Source organism: Panicum virgatum, chromosome 2K (genome assembly GCF_016808335.1).
Source record: "Panicum virgatum strain AP13 chromosome 2K, P.virgatum_v5, whole genome shotgun sequence".
Classification (NCBI taxonomy): Eukaryota; Viridiplantae; Streptophyta; class Magnoliopsida; order Poales; family Poaceae; genus Panicum; species Panicum virgatum.
In genome coordinates this window covers 27,456,314-27,474,247 of record NC_053137.1, presented here as the reverse complement: position 1 = coordinate 27,474,247, position 17,934 = coordinate 27,456,314, and positions in this window count along the sequence as shown.

Here is a 17,934-nt window from a genome sequence, read left to right as displayed (position 1 = left end):
CATAAGCTATTTGGCAGACGCAATGGCGGCATCATGGTATGGAACGCTTACCATTTAACGCCTCCTCCACCGCCTTGCACCCTGTTTCTTGGCTTATTCAGCTGCTCATTCTCGTGCTTGGCACGGACAAAGAGACTTCGGTCCTGATCCGTCTGGGACTCGATGGCAGCCAGGTCACGGTGATAGCTCTCGACGTCGGCAGCGCGTACGGTTTCTGCTAGGCGCAATTGCTCAGCGAGCCCCTGCCGCGCCGCCTCGTCCATCACTCGCACCAATGTTCCTTGCGCAGGAAGACGGATTTCCTCCGGGAAGCCCGCTCCAACCCATGGAACACGAGCAAGCACAATCAACGCAGACCTTCCTTGCAAGCACGAACACACTTCAGTAACCTCAGACTGCATACCTCGAGTGCGGGCTGAAAGCCACAGGACATGAACCTCTCTACCTGCTCGACCTCCTCCAGCAATAGGGCATCATGGTGCTTGGCGATTGCCAATGCCTCTCGTGCTGCGAATCCCTCGCGCCGCATGAACCGATGAACTTTCTCCTCCCGCGCGTTGTCCAAACCAAAGCGCGCGGCGTCGGCCACTCCAATGGCCCGTTGGGGGGCCAGAAAGGAACCAACGAGGCCTACGCCTCTTGCGGCTCGGGCGCCGGCGACACTAGATGGGTTGCGCTCCTGCTCTGCCGCACATCCACCTGAGCCATCAGAGAGGCATGCATGGTCCACTCCGTCGTCACCGGCGTCGAACAGATGCGAGGCAAAACTCTGCGCAATACAAAGAAGAGGGATCGGCGAAACCATTGTCGTATCTTCGGAGGAGCACACCCCAGCCGCGCGGGCAGAAATTGAGTGCTCGGCGGTCATCACCACCTCCGACGAGATGGACACCTCCGCCACCTCACGTTCCGAGGGCGATGCGTGATCCTCACCACCGGATACACCCCCCCGCAGGGGCAAATACGCCTGGACTGTCTGCCCACCTCCACTTCGGGCGCTCCGGCAACCCTTTACCGTGAGCCCATTTCGAAGGCGTGGACACGCTCTCTCCCCACGAGGAGGTTCCCTGGCTGGAGGCTCCGGTCCGACCGGGTGATCCCGGCCTGGCCTCCTCTTCCTCCTCCTGGAAGCCCGACTCTGGGTACTTCAGGGGCTGCGCGTCCACCGGGTCCTGTGCCGCCTCCAGGCTCATTCCTCCTTGCACGAGCACCCCAACTCTCTTTTGGCATTGGAGCCGCTCCCTGACGCGGAGCTCCATCTTCTTCTTCTTCTTCTCCATAGCTTTCCTCTACTGCTCTTCCTGGCGGGCCACCCCTTACGCCCCTTTGTTGCGATGGGGATCGGATTTGGGCTAGCCAAGGCCCTGCAATTGCAAAGAGTTGGAGAAGATAAGAGAAGAGAAAGGAACCTGCGCAAACTAGGATAACCAGGGATGCCACGCACCAATGAAGGGGTCGACTTTTTCTAGAATAGAGAAGGGCCGCTAATGGCACGACGGGTTTCCCCCAGTTCTCCAGCCCCCTTCACAGTGCGGCCCTGTCCGGACCGCAACACCGTAGTTGCTCCGGTGACTCGCCGCTGTCGTAGTCCCACATCTTTCCATGGGACGCAGTGAGGGTGCGCACCCGGTGAAGGTACAGGGTGGCAATGAGGCGCACACCATCGAGATCGCGCGCCACCAGTTTCCTTAGCTCGCCCTCAATTCCGTCCACACAATTCCGCGCTTTCTAGGGAGCACCCCAGCTCCAACTATCCTTCCTCACTGGAGCCAACGCCGGGAAATGCATCTTCTCGCCTGCTCGGGTTTTGGATGTAGAACCACTCATCGTGCCACCCACGATTGGTGTCCATCAGGGTGTACCATTGGTAGGAGTCAGCCTTCTTGGACCGGCGCTGGAGGCCAAAGCCGCCGACCGGTGCCCCCGCCGCCTCTAAGCGCAGCGCTCTGCTCTCTCCTCAGCCCAACAGGCCGGCCGACGAAGAACTCTCAGAACAAATCCACGTGGGGATCTATCCCGAGGAAGGCCTCCCACGGCGTCATGAAGCCGGCGATGTGCAGCAACCCGGTAGGATTGAGATGCTGTAGTTCAATCTCCCACTGTTCCAGCAGCCCCAGCAGAAAGTGGTGGGCTGGATGGCCAAGCCCCCGTGCGTAGAAAATGTGGAAGACGGCGAATTCACCCGGGTTCGGGCTCGGAGTCACGTGCTCCAGCGGCGGCGCTCGCCACTGAACCAACTCCCTCGGCGGGATCAAATCCGCCGCCGCGAGTTTGGCCAGCAACGCATCGGTCACCGTCGACGGCCTCCACAGCGACATCTTCTCTCACATCTCTTGGAAAACGAAAGTCGGCTAAAAACAAGGCGGCGGAGGCGGGGGCAGAGCAAGAGCGCTTACGAGGACTGGTAAATGGGAGAAAAACCAAATAGGAGAAGATCCTTTCCTTTTCACACCCTTAAAGACCTCGCTGCCGGTCCGGCGGGCCCTACTGGGTGGCACAGGACGCAAGGTGCCGCAGTGCCACGCAAGTGGGCTGAGGCCTGATGACCGAGCAAACTGGGCCGGGCCCGGGTACCAACTGACAAAGCGTGTCCCTTCCGACCCCCACTCTCGATCGGGAGGCGAGCAGGATGATGGCCGGACTCGGTGAAACCGCATGGCGAGCAAGACTGCAACCAGGCAACGACATAAACGCGACCAATCAAGGGACGCCACAGCAGAAAACTCGAACCAAAGAAAGACAAAAAATCGACAAACGAAATCAAAGTCTCAAAGGGCGCCGCTCGCACGGCGAGCGCCCTGATGGTTCGTCACCGTCCCTCACGCGACCTGGGACACAATCATTACAATATAATTAATTAAAACAAAATAAAAGATCATCGGAGACTGGTGCCGCATTTCGCCCCCACTGTGACCGCTCACGGAGCGCCATCCAGGGCCGGGTCAGCTCCTCACTGGAGAATGGCGTCGACGTCCATCTCCGCCACGAGGACCCATCCGAACCCGGTGAAGTCACGCGTCACCGCCTAGCGTGGCGCGACACTCGTGGTCTCCGAGAACCCGGGATCAAGCACCACGAGGTGCACCCCGCAAACAGCGTCTCCCACTAGTCCTCAACCTCGCCGAGGCGACGCCGCAACTTTGCCACCTCGTGGCGTGCCGCACTGAGATCCTCCTCCAAACCTGCGGGCACCGACAACGAGCATGAGACTGCAGAAAGTGGGAATACGAGATCACCTCTCAGAACAAAACCAACCGATGGGACGGGCCTGCGCGTCCGCAGCATCACCCTGGCCGCCATTGCCTCCTCCGCCGCGGCGCGCACCACCTCGACGGCCCGTAGGTTCTCCTCCAGGCGGTTGATCTCGACCGTCGCAGCCGCAAACTGACTGCGAGCCTAATCCACTTCGCACACCAGATTTCCGATGTCGGGATTGGGCGCCGGCACATCAGAATCTGATGAGGAAGACATGCCGAAGGAAGGGGAGAACCCAGGGCGGCGGCGGCAGCGACCGGCCCGGCGTCGCCGTGCGCCGACACCTGAAAGTGCATCTAGGCCCCTAATGGGTTTCGATGAATTGAATGACAACATGATTAAAGGACTAACAATTTATTTGAGATATCATGAGCAAGGATTTATTTGTATATCATTGTGCGTATTGTCTCATGTATCAAGGAATCAAATAAAAGAGAGCTTATTGTTGAAAGTCAAGCATGTTGTGATAAGAAATGAGAAACAAGTATTCATGCAATGTTGATGTATGGTTTCTATTCATGGCTTGACACATTTGAAGAATATTGGAGATATAAAGTTGTTGATAGTATTATTGCAAGGCTTCATGGAGTTAAACAAAAAGAAAAGACATACACTTATGTGCTACATATTGGTCTTTTATTGTGAAGCTTGCAATGCTTGAAATATTGTTATCATTCATGACTACAAAGCAAGGACAAGCACATTATGAACAAAGATAGAAACAAGTGCTCATGTGTTACTTGGTAGTTTCTAAATATGGCTTGTCAAAGTAAAGCATGTCTTGCCTAGAAGATCAAAAGCTCATGATTACAAAGTAAGACAAAGAAATGAAGATATGTGAATGAAATATGAAATTTATTATTGATGTGCAAAGTTTAGCTCAACATGGCAAGGGTAAGTGATAAAGAAGCCAACCGAGATGACTAGTGCGAGGGACTAAGCAAGCTTTGGTGATGCGACGGCTTACCATGTGTGCAAATGCTAAGGTGAAGTGCTTGTATCCGTGGGGTTTTCGAAGTATCATATCCAAGCCTTGATTGAGAGAAGCAATGCAATGCATCAAACATTTTATTGGAGTGACTTGAGTATTCAGGGACAGCTTTGCAAAATTATTTGGACAGCTCAAGTATGGATTTGCTCAAAATAATATTGTGCAATGTTGGAATCCCAAAGTTGAAGAAAATTAAATTATGGCAAAGCTAAAGCAATTCAAGGCTCAAGTGGTTAAAATGTGTTTGATATTTAATCTTGAGTGTAGGTATGCCGTACTATCAAGAGGGACCGGTCTGCACTGACAGTTACAACGGCTAGTTTTTAGAAGTGGCGTATTTATACCACTTGGCCCCCTCTTGCGTGGGCTACTGGTTCCTTGGCTTCTCTTGAGCTTTCTTAAACAAATTCTTGACCAGCTAGCTCTCTCCAATTCTCTTTGTGAGTTGTGCTAAGTAGATTGCATATCTTTGGATTCGGTTGAGAGATTGAGCAAGTGTGAGATTGTAGAGCATTGTGAGAGCTGCAATTTGAGCAGTAAGTGAGCAACCATAGCTTGAGCACTATTGATTTTTCATAGCATTCAACGTTCACATATGTTACTCTTGGAGGTTTGCCTCCTAGACGGCTAGGCATCGCCGGCTAGCTCCCAATGTTGTGGTGAGCAGCGGCAAGTCTGTGTGGGCGTGATCTTGCCCGTTGGTGGAAAGGAATCAAGATAGTGGAATCGGGAAAGTGGTTGAAAGAGACCCAACTCATGGGATCGAGCTGAAAGAGACTCACACCCAATGAGTTCCTCAACGGATACATAGGATTCACGATGGTGAATCTGAACTTCGGGAAACAGATCCTTGTGTCTCCTTTGTGGTTTGCCTCACTCCTTTGAGTTCTAGCATTTGTTTTATAATTCCGCATCGATCTACTTTGGTGTGTTATTTCTGTGTGTGCAGGGACTTGCAAAACATTTATATTCACCTGCAGGAACACTACACCAAGTTGTATTAGTGCTAGAGCTCGAGGAGGGGAGAAACTCTGATATTTGTGCAGGTTCTGCAAGTGACCGGTCTGACCGGTCACCCAAACCGGTCTGACCGGTTTGTCTCTTGAGTCAGCGTCTAAGTGTTATATCGGTCTGACTGGTCAGTGGCTGACTGTTTGTTTTTAGTGTTGAAATTTGCAGAATTTGTTGAAACACCTATTCGCTCCCCCTCTAGGTGACATTCGAGGTCCTTTCAATTGGTATCAGAGCATTGGTCTCCGAATTGAAGCTTCACTGCTTGGAGAATCACGATGTCGACTACTTGTGAGGTACCATTTGAGCCGCTATCTCTAGATGGCTCAAACTACTCTTCTTGGTCAGCTCATATACTTAATGTTTTAAGGACCATGGGTCCTTCCTTCGAGCGGATTGTTGAGTTGAGTATTCTTCCCGATGACTATGACAATTTATTCGAATTGTCAATTGAGGAGTTGAAAAACTCGACTTGCAATCTTCGTGTCATTCACCTCTTGTTTATGAACATTTACAGAGAGCTCTCAGATCTCATAAACAATGAGGACAAATTGAAAGATACGCGAATTGATGCTCATCGTCTTTGGAAATTTATTGAGTCAATATGTGAAGAAGATAGCGACGATGAGGATCAAGAAGAAGATGAGGAGTCATTGGATGAGTGTTCTACAGCAACAACAACACACACTCATCCTCTTGTTACTCCTCCCAAAGATCAAGGAGCAGAATCGATTGAGTCTGCTGGTTCCCTGGTGGAACCGGTCAGACCGGTCTGTTCAGGAACCAGAGGAAAAAGAGCAAGAAGTGCTCCTGAAGGCGATCAAGACAAGCAAGAGCTTCCATAGAGTCAACATCTTCCAGTGATGTTGATAACAAATGCTTGATGGACAGAACAAATGAAAAGACCAAGGAAGATGAAGTTCAAATTGAAGCTATTAAGGCTCTAAATCAAGAGCTTGAAAAGATCAAACAAGAACAAGCTTCTTTGGCACAAAGGTATCATAAATTATCCAATGATTATGCTAATGCCACTAACTCAATTATTTGTGTAGCATTATTGGAGAAAGAAAAACAAATGCTCAAGGCTCAAGTTGAGAGTCTAACTACCAAATGTGTGACTTTGCAAGGAACTCATAAGGAACTTGAATATTCCTATGAGAAGCTTACTGATTCACATGCTATGCAAGAAGTTGCTCATGAGGTTGTTCTAACATCGGTAAAATCCTATCAACCTCTCATCACACACATGCACATGCTCATAATTTCAAATTATGTTATTTTGTAATAAACCGTGTTGCTCCCAAGCAACAAACTCTTTTGTTGATCATGTTATTACAGAATCATGTGATGACCTTATCACGAAAGAAAATGATCAACTCAAGCGAGAGGTCGAAGAGCTAGAAATGGAAATGACCAAGTTGAAGAGCAAAGGTCAAGTGCAACCTTCTCAAGATAACCATGATGACATGGTGAAGAAGCTTGAGAAGGGCTCAAACCTCACTACCTCTACTCCTCAACAAGGTCAAGCTAAAAGGAAAAGTCTTGTTCAACTCAAGAAGTCAAACATGGAACATAAGTCCACATGTTCTATGGAATCCAAGAACAAAAAGAAGCCTTCAAGAATGGAAAAGCAACGTACAAGAACAAGGACATGCTTCAAGTGCAAAGAAAAGGGTCACCTCATTGTTGTGTGCCCTGTTCTGCAAAATGAGACTAAGTCTGACCTGACTGGTCAAACCGGTCACCCTAGACCGGTCAGACCGATTGGTGTCCAGGCAGCCCAACCTCATTCCTACAAGAGCAAGCAAGTCAAGGATACAAATGTGATGCTAAAATTAAAGCAAGTGCAAAGTTCTAAAGGTGATATTGAGTCAAGAGAAGCAAAACATCACACTTGCTACACATGTAGAGAAAAAGGGCATCTTGGTAAGGATTGTCCAAAAGGTAACCCACAAATCTCAAATCTTGTCCATTATGATTTCACTAAGCTTAGGAATGACCAAGCAGGTACTTGTGCTATTAGAGTGATTAAATCCCCTCGAACTAGCATAAGGTTTGGGTACCAAAAGGTACTTTCTAAGCTTGTAGGGCAATGGAGATGCATTGGAGACTTGGTGTGTGACAAAAATGACATAACTCAAGACACAACCAAGTGCAAAGCTAAATTGATGAAATCTTTACTTCAATGACATCTCGGGAATAAAGATCACCAAGACAAAACATTGGAAACAACACATTTCTGGAGCTAATACTGCACAGGGTCGGATGATCCGGCCTATCAGCCAGTTTGCTTCTAGAACATGTCGGATGATCTGGTCTTGAACACATAGGAAAACTGTCTCTTGACAGACCGATCTGATCGGTCTGGCCCAGAGCAGTCCTATGGTGTTGTAGTGGTGAGGCAATTGCTTATCAAGATTATATTGAAGTATATTCTCACCCTTGGTACAATTTTGGTACATTCAAAGTGACAGTAAGAATCAATAGCACAATTTCTATTATTGAATATTATTTCTATGTAATTTGACCAAATTTGTGAATAAGCCTTCTCATGTCCTTAATTGGATAAAAGTGCTTTGCATTTAAGATATTCAAAATTTTAAGCACTGTTTAAGGGGGTGCATACTCTCAAATTTGTGTCACCTTGACACTAACACTTTCTTCTAGTGAATTTGTAGTCTCAATCTAGAGAGTTACAAAACTCTCAACTTGGAGTATGCTATGATATGATCAAAAGAGAAAGTGGTAACGCTCCCGGTTTGTTGTTTGGCTTGTTACTAACTCTTGCATACTTACTCTCCATAATATAGTTTAAATTCCTTGAGTTGGATTTAATTGACCAAATTGGTGCATGTGAGCTTGCCTTCCATATAACCATACATGTGCACTAAGAATTGAGGAATTTAGCCTATATTGTGAGGTTTCATCTCTAATGATCCTAATTCTTCCTACATCAAAAGGATCACTAAAGTGAAACTAGGGGCTTGTGCAACTAACCATGTTTGCTTTCTTGTGTGGTGATCATATCGAAAATCATAAGATAAGAAAAGTTGGATTTAATATTTAAAGTTACACATGACTCTTGGCTAAATGGCAAAGGTATGTTTTCTTGAATATATGTTTTACCTTTGTGCATCTAGGCCATTCTATCTTGCTAGTGTATGCATTTTCATGCCATGTGTGGCATAGGATAGTTTCTTTTAAAATTTTCACTAGCATGATAGGAAGTGTGAGTGTATAGGATAGAATTTGGATTTTGGTCTTTGTGACCCAATTGAGCCACTTGTGACTATTGTTATACTTGATTGCTTGATAGCTAGTCACAAGTGGTGCAATTTTCTCAAGTTCATAAAATTTCAAAATCTATCTCTCTCATTCTCTTGGAAGTATCAAGAAAAGCTTGGAACAATGGATTTATCTTCAATATCTATCAAGTTTCATAGCATAGGACTCATCTCAAAGTTCCTCTAAGAGAAAATAGCTTCTGGACTTCACTTCTCCATTGCCAGGGGCAACCAGTCTGCCCGACCGGTCTGACCGGTCAACCCTGGCAGTTACCATTTACCCCCCTCATGGGCCACACAGTAAAAATCCTATCCCATTCACCCCTCCACCGACACCCATTCACCCTCTCCCTCTCCCACGCACACAAGGCGCCCCCCATTGGCGATTTGGAGATTCAACCAAGGAGAAGACGGATCCTTTGGGGATTTGGTTCACTCCACTGGCCTGACCGCTTTCCCAAGCCAGTCCTTCAATTTCCCCTTCGAAATCCCGTTCAAATGGTACCCAATGGCTTGTTTTGTCTCGATCTACTTATCTAGGCCATAGATTCAAAATCCCTCTGGTAGAACACCTCCTGCAACATCCTAGAACTATTTCCTAGAAGCTCATTCAATTTTGTGGGTATTTTGAGCGAATCCACAACTATGGTTGGACTGGCATGACCCGTCTGACCGGTCTGTCCAGTAGAACCCTAGGTTGTGGTTCTATGTAAAATACTCAACACATCTTATCCTAGGATTGTTCTAGACCTCATGCAATTTTTCTTGATCAAAATCTTGCTGTGAGATTGGATTGAGGCCATTGGCTCTGTTCTAGGGGTGACCGGTCTGACCGGTTTCCCAGACCGGTCTGATCGGTCTGCCCAGAACAGACCCAATTGTCCCAATTTTGTTCCCAACAATCTCTATCCAAAGCCAATCAATTCATGTGTTCTTATACATATGTTGTACATTCTCTTGGACCCAGGACAAGTAGCAAGATGACAGGGGGTCATGAGAGGAGAACAAAGCATCAGTAGGATCCTACTGATATTCACATGGCCGATGCAGATGAGGGTGGCTCTAGCCAGGTAAATGTGGTCAGCGGCAGAGTTTTGAGGCCCAGAGGACAGAAAAGAGCAGCAGCAGAGGATATAGTTGAAGGGGGAGATGATAACACTAGTAGTGATGACGATGTTGAGGATAAGGCCTATAGGTTTGAGCGAAGGCATGGAAAGGGCCTTGCTCAGGAGGATAGTGAAGAGGAAGAAGAAGATGAAGGTGATGAGGAAGAGGACGATGAGGCTGAGGAGAAATCAGCCAAAGCTGCAGTACCTATTGTGAACAGGCCCTATGCTTATGGGACTGCACCAACCAACTATTATGGGGATGGCATGACTGAGACTGTGAAGAGGTTGAGGGGAGAGAATCCATATCCTGAGGCAAGGACTGCCAGGGATCTCAGATTCTGGAGTCGGTTCCAGTAGGACTTCTACACCACTATCATTATGAAGAAGTCCAAAATCACACATGAGGCTCAGTTTGTTGATTGGGAGTACATCAGAAGGAAGAACAATGTCATATTCAATAAAGTCTTGGTTGAATGTGAGGAGAAGAGAATTGGACACTTTATGGGTTTCAAGCATGGATGGAACAAAGAGATCATCGCTTAGTTCTTTGCTACAGTGTTCTTTGGGTACCATGAGAGTGAGAGAGCGATGTTCTGGATGACAGAGGAACAGAAATACCATATCACCTTTCCAGACTTTGTTTCTCTTTTCCGCCTTGGAGATGCTGGCATTGAATATCCAAAGCTCCATGATGTTGGTGTGATTGAGCCTAAGGACATGCACTTTATGTATCCAAAGAACATGAGAGGCAGCTGGGGCAAGGTGACTGGTCTCTACACCTACTATGGGGTCCTGAACAGGCTTTTCAGGAAGACTCTCACTCCTTGAGATGGGAACCCCTCTGATGTGACCCTCTTTCAACATAACTTGATGGCTGCAATGAGACTAGGAGCACCTCAGTTCAGTGTGGGAGATTTTATTTGGCAAGAGATCAAGCTTCTCTCAGAAAATCCTTAGAAGATTTGAAGCTATAGTCCCTACATAATGTATATGATTTGGAAAGTGACGGGGACAAAATTCCCAAATGATGTGAAGCACAAGCCTTTGAGGCCTCCAGTGATCAAAGAACCTAGATTGCCAACTCCATGTTTGGGCTTGATTCATATACATATTCTTTCCTTTTGAATTTTATGTTTAATTTCGAACCTCACCCATCTTGTATTGTTATTTCATGAAGTTATAATTAATGAGTTATGGAAATGAGTACTTATCATGGCTAGTTTTGATTGTTTGTTTTATTGAAATAAAAACCCCTTTTCCATGCTATATTATGAAATTTCTTGTGTTTACTTTTACTCTATAAATGATTACCCAGTAAAGTAACATTTTTAAGCTTGGTCTTAAATGTTTACTTTATTGGTTTTCAACTCATTAGTGAAGGAAAGCTATACTTAAGCACTTCACTAATTTCGAGTACTGCATTGCATATAGAAATAATATCGCTAGTCGATGGAACGTACAAATTCATCCAGGAACCAGACGAGAATACTTCTGAAGTCCAAGTCAACATTACGGGAGATAATGAAGACCTGAACATGAATCCAAAGTCTGAGAGTGAACTGCATGAAGACTAACCAATGTTGCGGAATTACCTGAAGTCCTGAACTTCGATTTGGAAGAGCTAAAGCTTACTAACTCTATAGACGTCTCTAAAGGCAAGCCCCGGTGCATAATCCTATTATTTTAAATTATGCAACTTATTTATTTGTGCATTTAAGTTATTGGATTGAATGAAAACCTTAGATGCATAATTCTAGGTACCTGTTGTATGAATACTAGAAACAGAGTTCGCATAGATGCTATGCTAATAGGACCGGTAAAAGTCAAGTGATTGCATGTCACTCGCGAGCTTCATAGGAATTGATTGTTTACTTTCTGCAATCACTATAAGGACCATGGACAGATTTGGTTATCAGCTTCATCTTGAAATCCATTTGTGTTGATAAATTTGCTAAGGCCGTAGTGTGTGGTAGTGTTGGTTAAGCATTTGAAAGTACTAGCCACATACCGTGAGCTATGGGTAAGTTGCAAGCCTAGTAACTGATTGGTCCGGCAAATGGACATACCTTCCACTCTCTCTTAGAGATAGGAAAGAAAATAAAATGAAAGATAAGTTATGTTGCACAACACAAAAACAACCACAGCTGCAGAGAGGGTCGGGCTCGCTGTAATCGGAGAGAGTGGCTCTCTCCATGAACCGGAATGAGAAGCAAATAGTTGCTTGAGTGTGACTCGTCAGTGCTCCAAGCGTGTGTCCTAGGTTTATCGTTGCAAGGTGGAAATTCGATTCAGAATTGTCCGTTTCTCGCGGAAATTGAGACTGCTTAATCTCTTTGCCACATAGAGTAAGAACTGGAACAAAGATGATACTCAATCTTGTTGGATGCAAATAATTTCTCCTACCATGTTTGTATAGATAGGTGCAAATCTAGAATGGTTAATCGAACTAGAATCTGAAAGCTAAAATTTGGAATTAAGGACTTACTCTTTATTGCTTTTCAGCAAAAGAAACCCTAGAGCCTTCACAAGCTTTGCGTGTCTAGCTAAAGGGATATTATATACCCTTAGTCGGGTAAGCCTTGCCGAGTATTAGTATACTCGGTCTTGCTTTTAACCTTGTTTTCAGGCAACTCTTGGAATGCTTGATGAGATTGACGTCATGTACGGGCTTCATCATGATGTCATATATCGGCGCTAGTTATTGTTTTCTTTCAGATGTTTATAAACTCTGAAGAACTTATCAACTTTCAAATTTCTGAGGTACCCTATTTGAATTCTCAAACTAAGTTTGCAATAACATTTACTATTGAAGTTGATGTTGTAAAATTTTGGTTATTGTAATCTCTGGGCTCACCTTCGAGTGAGGTATGTTGTTTCGATCCGAAATATAGTGGTGTTATCGAGATTTTACTCGACACACTGTCAAATTTCTCCGCTTGACGTGCATGTTAACCATTTTAGTAGTAATAGTGATGGTTAGCGCACTTAAACCAGATTAATTCTGACGGTTCTGCCATAGCTGGTATCAGAGCCGAAACATACACAGAGGTTATGATAAACCTTAAAACTATTTTTGGACTAAAAGATGTGCTGAACAAAGTGTTTAAAGACTACATTGGACTCGTTAAGGATTGCTTAAATCGTAAAGCCCTAGAGTGATTTTATGGGTATTATAAGGTGGCTATTAGAATATATATATGCTATGTATTTTCTGCAGGTACACTAACCATGATTCGACAGGTTAAGAATGGTTAGGAATCATCAGCTATATATTATAGGGAGAGACGTATCTATGTTGCCACCGAAATTAACCACGTAAGGCCAAAGATATTTGGCAGTTATTTTTGGTTGTGAGGACGATAGAACGTGCATGCATTGTTAAAACTTGAAATGTTATAATCCTTGTTTAAATGTTTTGAGCATCTTTCTAAGGATCTTTAGAGTGCTATATCTTGTTTAATTAGTTAGTAATAATTTGGTGTGTGCCTTGTTTTAAAACCTTGAGTTTGTTGACCACAGAAAGAAAACTAGTTGTGTTTAGCTGTCTTAGGTAGAGCTTTTGTATCCTTGATCTTTTGTTCAAGGAGTTTCAAATAATCAACTAACCTTGTTGTAGTTTGATCATTCCTGGATTCTAATGAAACCCTATGTTTCAATGAATCAGAAGCACACTTTTCTACCCACAAGTTAATGGATCAGGAGACACACAATAACCTAGAAGGTTTTGAAAATGCTAGTGGGCCATCAACCACATCATCGCCAACACTGCACAACCTAATGGAGTTAATAGCTGCCCAGAACGATGTGCTCCGTCAACTTTTTCAAGGACAACAGACGATTCAGCAGTTACTACAACAACAGCAGCACCAATCGAGTGGATACCCTATCCACCAACCTCAAGTTGCAAACTATCAGGAGCCCCATGAAGAAATAAAGGAAGAAAAGGATATTTATTCGGACTCCCTTTTACCTCCATCACAATTCCCAATGAAGCTTAAGAGAATGAAGGCTCAGAATCCCAAACATAGTTTAGCCCCTATAGATTTGACTGGATGGGAAATCACATGCACGGAGTTTATCCCACGTCGCCGACTTCAAGCTGTCAAAACTCCCGACCTTGATGCAGTTTTCAAAAAAAAGAACTCATTCGTCTATCAAGGCAGAAATGAATCAAGATGGAGACTCTACAGATGAGAATGATTCAGTCGGTATGCCAATGATGATGACAACCAGCTCAGAGGTCCGAGTGATACAAAACCGTTGCTTCAACTGTGGAAGTCCTAACCACTTCATTCGGAACTGTTCCCAGTCCATGACTAAAAATCAAGGTCAAGAGTCTTGTCAAATCCCTTAGAATAATTCTTGTATTTGATCTTATAGCTCTTTTCTACTCTTGAATCTCGGGACGAGATTCTTTTTAGGGGGGAAGGCTGTGACAGTCCAGGTTTTATGGTCTAAAAACACCCCTTTAAAATAAAGCTTTTGTGTTTTAAAATATAAACCATGATTTCTATAGCAAGGGTATTTTTGGAAAAGTGCAAAGCCCTTTTTATAAAATAATTTTTGCAAAAGGAAAAATTTCAAAATTATGAGGGGTTAGAATGCATATTTTGTTTTTCACTTTTTACGCTCATAAAAATATATATTTATACCTAGGGCTACCCTTGCAATTTTAAAACTTAAGTTGTGTTCTTTTAAAAATTAAAAAAATTGGCGGATTTAAAAATATTTCAAAATTCTTTGATCTAGTGAAAATTTACACAACAGGAAAGTTGTAGATCTTGAAAAGTTACACAACTTTCATGTTGAACACTTTTTCATTTGAACCCTAGATCAACGGAAAATTTTACTTTACAGTTAGACCCCTGGAAGCTTGGAAAATTATGAAACCAACCTCGGGACCTCTTCTTCTTCCTCTGTCCACCGAAACAGGGGCGCCGCCGTCGCCATTGATTCCCGCCGCCACCAGTTTCCCCGCCGCCAGCTGACCCACGCCGTCTCCACGAGCCGCACGCTAGACCCCTGCCGCCACTCTTTCTTCCCCGCTGGCACCCCGCGCCCGTGCCACGCCACCCCGACCCTTTCCCCTTGCGCCGCAATTTCCAGCCGCCGCTGGATGGCAAAACCCACCGCTGGGAATGGCCCACGGCCTCATCGGGATTATCTCCTCCTTCCTTCACTCATCCTCTCCCTCCTCTTGGCCATAAATAGCCCTGGCCTGATCCCTGTCCCAGCATTCCCCATCCACCCGACCGCCATTGACGCCGGCGAGGTCACCTCGCCGTGGCGCCGCTTCCTCAACCCTGCTCTGCCTAAACCACCACTACCACTAGCCTTGACTTGCTCTACTGAAGCTCTAGAGCTCGAATGCCCATCCCAACTCCCACTGGAGCACCGCCGCTGATGAGCTCTTTCGCCACCGCTTCTGCTCCTCCATGGAGAAGCCACCACGGATCACCATTCTTCCATCCCCGACCACCTACAGGTTGCCTTTGACCCCCACTTGCTTATCCACCACTTTCCTCTCACCGCCGGGGCCAGACTTCACCGGAATCTGGCCACCCTCTTCTTCCCTTGCCGCCGGCCTTGACCTTTGGACCCGATTGCAATGTTTAAAGTTTTTCCAGGGTCCTTTATGCAAAAGTTACAAACCCCTTTTCCTTTTTATCCCGTGAAATTTGATAAATCCTAGAAAAATGTAGAAAAATCAGAAAAATGCCAAATTAATTTTGTTATGTTCCTCTCAACTAGATCTATAACTTTGGCAACTAAAGTTTGTATGAAACATTGTATTTTGTGCTCTAGTTTATTTGTTAGCAAATGAGTGATTTATTTATATCTTTTTAACCATAGCTTTGTTATGCTTGATTTTTCAAACATAGTATCCTTTTGCCATGTATAGTATTGTGTGAAATTTGTGGCCCAAATTCTTGACTTTTGCTTATTATTTCATGTGTTTGTTTATTTCTAGCGTATACACCTGTTTTATTTATTAAAGCATGATTCTATTAATTTCTTAGGGTCATCTTTTTACCATGAGCTCTACTTATTACAAGTAGCTTACTTTAATTTTTGGGAAAATTTTTGCACTATCTAGCTTGAGTTTTTGATTTATTTTTGAGTTTTTGAGTTAATTCACACATGCTAGTATTATTCTTGTCAAAATAAACTCCATGTTTGGGCTTGATTCATATACATATTCTTTCCTTTTGAATTTTATGTTTAATTTTGAACCTCACCCATCTTGTCTTGAAGTTAGAATTAATGAGTTATAGAAATAAGTACTTATCATGGCTAGTTTTGATTGTTTGTTTTATTGAAATAAAAACCCCTTTTCCATGCTATTTTATGAAATTTCTTGTGTTTACTTTTACTCTATAAACGATTACCCAGTAAAGTAACATTTTTAAGCTTGGTCTTAAATGTTTACTTTATTGGTTTTCAACTCATTAGTGAAGGAAAGCTATACTTAAGCACTTCACTAATTTGAGTACTGCATTACATATAGAAATAATATCGCTAGTCGACGGAATGTACAAATTCATCCAGGAACCAGACGAGAATACTTCTTAAGTCCAAGTCAACATTACGAGAGATAACGAAGACCTGAATGTGAATCCAAAGTCTGAGAGTGAATTGCATGAAGACCAACCAATGTTGCGGAATTACCTGAAGTCCCGAACTTCGATTCAGAAGAGCTAAAGCTTACTAACTCTATAGACGTCTCTAAAGGCAAGGCCTGGTGCATAATCCTATTATTTTAAATTATGAAACTTATTTATTTGTGCATTTAAGATATTGGAGTTGAATGAAAACCTTAGATGCATAATTCTAGGTACCTATTGTTTGAATACTAGAAACAGAGTTCGCATAGATGCTATGCTAATCGGACCGGTAAAAGTCGAGTGATTGCCTATCACTTGCGAGCTTCATAGGAATTGATTGTTTACTTTCTGCAATCACTATAAGGCCCACGGACGGATTTGGTTATCAGCTTCATCTTGAAATCCGTCTGTGTTGATAAATTTGCTAAGGCCGCAGTGTCTGGTAGTGTTGGTTAAGCGTTTGAAGCTACTAGCCACATGCCATGAGTTATGGGTAAGCGGCAAGCCTAGTAACTGATCGGCCCGGCAAATGGACATACCTTCCACTCTCTTTTAGAGATAGGAAAGAAAATAAAATGAAAGATAAGTTATGTTGCGCAACACAAAAACAATGTACCAGAAGAGTAAAGGTTAAAATGTACAAGATCCAATGGAACAATCACACCGAGGAAGAAGCCACCTGGGAGACAGAGCATTATCTTCAACAAAACATTCCCGACTTCCTTAGAACGAATCCAGGTACCTAACATCCCAGTCCATTTTCTACTCTGGAATCTTGGGACGAGATTCTTTTTAGGGGGGGGAGGCTGTGACACTCTAGGTGTCTAGCTATTAGAACATAAGAAGTATTTTGTGTGCTTATCCTTGTTTGATAGTTAAAAATTTTCAGTGCAAATTAAGGGCATATGTGTAATTATGCAAAATTACTAGCCCCTTTTTGCAAAAAGTTTTAACTTAAGAAGTATTTTCAAATTTGTGAAGGGCTTTCTTGCAAATATGATAGCAATCATGATTTTGGCAGCTTTATTGCATTGTAGCCAAAATTATGATGAAATTGCTACCAAAAAGTAATTTTTCCTTATTTAAATCAAGTTCTTTTGGAAGTTTGAAAATATTTCAAAATCTTTTGATCTAATGAACATTTGCACAACATGAAAGTTGTCGATCTTGAAAAACTGAACAACTTTCATTTTGGGCACTTTTTCATTTGAGCCTTAGATCAGCTGAAAACCTTAGATTTCAATCCAGCCCTTGAACTTTTCTAAAATTACAAACAAGTCCCTCACTTCATCTCCTACCTCAGGCTCAGCTGGAAACTCAACACCACCGCCACCGCCGCGGTTTCCCGCCCACCGGCTGCCCACGCCGCCGTTGGAGCGCCGCCTAGCCTCCCTGCACCTCCTGGACCCCACCAACCCTCGCTACCACTCCTTCCCTCCTCCATGCAGCGCCGCCGACCTCGCTGCCCCTAATTTGCTTTTCTGGCGAACATGTCCGCCGTTGGAATTGCCTACCAGGCCACCTCGATGCCTACGTGTCGTGCCTAGAGTGTTGCTGCCATCGTGAACCACCTTTGCTGGCGCCAATGCCTCGCGCCACAACGCCCGAGCACCTCCCAAGCTCGCCACAACACAGGCTGCCGCTGGGAAGCTACTACCGCCATGGGTTTCACCCCTTTC